This window comes from Procambarus clarkii, chromosome 31 (assembly GCF_040958095.1).
Source record: "Procambarus clarkii isolate CNS0578487 chromosome 31, FALCON_Pclarkii_2.0, whole genome shotgun sequence".
NCBI classification, from domain to species: domain Eukaryota; kingdom Metazoa; phylum Arthropoda; class Malacostraca; order Decapoda; family Cambaridae; genus Procambarus; species Procambarus clarkii.
Genome location: NC_091180.1, coordinates 40,948,007 through 40,951,787, shown reverse-complemented (window position 1 = coordinate 40,951,787; position 3,781 = coordinate 40,948,007).

The following is a 3,781-nucleotide window of genomic DNA, read 5'->3' as shown; positions in this document are numbered from 1 at the left end:
TAGAAAATGGTCTTTGATGTCAATCCTTCAACCATTCTTTTCCACCCATGTTCTGCTCTATATGATTGTTGGAATGTGATCTCTTTTTTTAATGACGCTTGTTCTTGGGAAATTCGAATTTCAATTCATAGCACCACACATCAAAGTAAAATTTGATGTGAGAACCCGTCGGTTACGCTTTATTGGTTTTAACTTTCTTTTTTTTAACTAGGAGGAACCAGTGGCCCAAGTGGATAGGTTTTCACGCTTGTGGTGGATGCCTGGCGGTTTGCTCCTGCTTTTCCTTTTTCTTTTGGTCTCATGCTTAGGGTAGAAATATCTGCAGTGTGCAGTTCTTTTTGCTTGAGGTCCACCTCTTAAGGGAGGTAGGAGTAGAAAAAATCTCACATCTGGCGCCCAACGTGAGGCTATGCAACTTGGGTTCGAGCCCAGGAAGTTCAGCTTCATTTATTTTACAGTAACGTAAAAGATATCGTTGCAGATCATTGTGGAACAGTATTGTTGGAGGTATGTTTTGTGCATGGTTGTCACACATAGGTACACACACACTGTATGACAGAGGTATTTCATGGTAGATATGGGGAAATTCGTCTGGCTTTCCACAGCTGCTAGCCAGTGGACATTGACACTCTCGTGGATGAGGGGTGTCAGCAGTAGGTGTCTAGGACACCAAGCCAGCGTGCAACAGCAGTTCATAGATGCACTCAGGAGTTGCTTGAGGTGCAGGACACCACCTACCTTAGGGTAGACAAAACTTCTAGAAGTGACCTCAAGGGTGTGAGGTCATATTAATTAGTGACCTCAAGGGTGTGAGGTCTCATTGGACGACAATGCAGTTGTCAAGGTGTCATAGGGTGTAGTTAATACACCTTTGGAACTTAGTGGGAGGTCCCACCCCCCAGCTGAGGATCCGAGTTGATTTCTTTAGAAAAGGGGAGTAATTCATTTGTAGTTAGACAGGTGATGGAATTTCTTGCCAGAATGAGGACTGTACAACCCCAGGAAGAATTCACTGTAGTCACTTGAGAGGTTGAGCAGATGCTCTCATTCTCAAGGGTGAGAGCAAGGCCGAGTTCGAGCCTGATTATTAGAGCTGAGCAAGTCATTGCTGGCTCAAGTGCAGATTGCAAGGGGGCAATCTCACACAGGGAAGGCAAGCCAAACCCACCCTATTGCACTTAACCTGGTGACAAGGTATGATGGTAAAGATACCTAGCTTGGCAGCACTAAGAAAGACGATTCGATGGAGTCATACATCAATCGCCTTTTGAAGAAAGGCTGCCAATGCAGGATAGCAAAGGTCATTTTGAGCTGGTGATTTTCCATGGTTCAGGTCCCCAGCAGCATAATGATTTTGTTCTGTTGGGATTGCCTTGGTAAAGGGTTATAGTAGATCTGCAGAGGGAATGCTGATCACATTCCAATGGATCAGGTTATGTCCTGGAAGAGATGTACAGGGTAGTTTGACAGATGTCAAACGTTTCGCTCAAGTCTTTGGTAGAGTAGTGAGACCTAGTATGAGCAAGGGAGAGACCCCCAAGCTCAGTAGGGTAGGAGTAGGTACTTGAAGAAGAGTTTTTCACCCAGATAGTTCAGTTGGTAAAGCAAGACTGGCTTGAGTTTGACAGTTGGACAGGGAGAGAGATCCTGTCAACTTATTGCGATGTCAGGTGGACAACTGGCAGTAAGTTCTTTATAAGCTGAAGGAAGTTAAGAATTGCTTCACCGGTAAGGCCATACCAGAGTGTTGCACATGTGTCCAGTATGACACAGACCGAGGACAGAAATGGGAGGTTTAGTGATGGAAATGGTTGCGAGGTGTTGAACCAGCCCGGACCAGAGCTGGAGCCGAACATGTCGCTGCTCCAAGATCAGACAGCACCACCAAGGGTGACCTGGTGGTAGTGCACAGAGACCCTCAGGCCAGAGACGTATAGAAAATGATGTTTCACACTCTAACACTTGTTTAGCTAGTACACCTGTTGAGCAGGTGTGTGCAGAAAAGCTAGCTGGTGTTTTGAATATATTTTCCTTCCAGGAAAATATATTCTTTAGTGGGAGGTTGTGTGAGGGAATGAAAATTCCCTCAGCTAGTTTTTCTAGTTTTCTAGATTAGGCTAGAGTGTAGGGTGCACTCTAGACAAGAAGTTTTCACATTACCAGCACTTATGTGGTGTTGGATGAAAACTTATGCTAAGGACCATCGTTTAAGACTAGTCAGGAGTCTGTGACTGCTCTGTAGAGAGAGTTGCAGAATTTAGTTTGTTTCTGGGAAATGGGACTTGGTAGAGTGTGAGGTGCAGGTGGGTACTTCACTAGCCAACAGGTTTAAAGGTGGGGGACAGAGGGGTATATGTCGCCTCCCCCACCTTGTGACATCACGGGACGCCTCAATGCGTCTCGTCTGTGATTCGGCTATGCACCTCAGCTTCATGGTTAGGTTTAGGTGCGAAAGGCTGTGATTCATAGCGGCACGATGGGCTGTGCCAGCTTTGCTGTGATTGGTCAAGACAAGGTGGGGGGGGGGGAGACGGGAATCTTTTGAGTCCCCTAGCCTGCCTAAAGTTAGTGTAGGACTGGGGAGCAGTGGACAAGGTGTCCACGGGTAGGGGTGGCGTGTCTGCCACCTCCACGACCATTAATCGCTGTGTCATCCTTATTACTCATCGCACACGATAATCCTGTCATCGTTGATTGTGTCTGGATCCAATTTGTGTGATCTTGAGCCAAGGAGTAAGGAAGGAACTGTGTAAGCCTCTTAACGTGTTCACCAATGAGGCACCAGGCAAGCCTCGTGGTGGACCAGATGTAGTTTCTCACATCTGGTGTTATGTGTTATCCTTTCTATGTTAACGGACAATTGGTGGAATAGAGCAGGGCCTCTCAGTGTAATTGTGGTGAGATTACAGGCCCCTGTTGGACTTTGAAATTCCACCTTGCCGTATCCGCCATGTTGTGTATCACCCGCCATTATCACACCTGGTGTACGAGCAAGCCATGCTCGTGGTGTGTGGGCGTGTGAGTGAATCTGCCACCCACGTTGTGTATGCTTGAGGCAACCAGCCAGCCTGAGGCAACCCCATGTGCGCGCCTCATCGCTCCGTGGCCACGCGATGGCCACCTGCCTGTGGGCCACACCAGCCACCCCGCGTGCCACCTCATCCTAGGTGGGGCGCTGTGACTGCCTCGCGCTACTCCATGGACACCCCTTAGGGCCACGTGGTAGCCACATGTCTTGGCCACCCCCTTGGGCTACGCTTGGCCACCTGCCCTGGTCACACCCTAGGGCCAAACCTAGTCGGCGCACGTGGGAGTGAGCTGGGTGTTCTTCAGCAAGTGTGATTGTGACTGGGGGAGTGAATGTAAGAGAGTGGTAACGTGAGTACACAATACTATGTAATGTAAGTTACAGTGTCTCAGGACTGATGTTAATTCCGGGACCAGCTGTGTTGTCCCATAGCACCTGCCAGGCGAGGGAAACAGCTGAGAGGCAGCTGTTTGTACTGACGTCATGGTGACTGTCTGTGTAGTGACGTGAGTGCATGTTATACACAGAACCACACATGTAGATGTATATAGATATACTTTGTGTGTAGACTGACTCGAGTATGCAAACCAGTCAGTGTAGATATTTCTACCATATAAGAGATTGTTGATCTGTCGATTCAATATATATCGTTCAGAGTCAAGATTAATGCCGTGTTGCCGCATGTTAATTATCATTGCAGAGGTAGGCAGACCAGTGTAGTAGGGTAGGCATGATGTGATGCATGATGGGTAG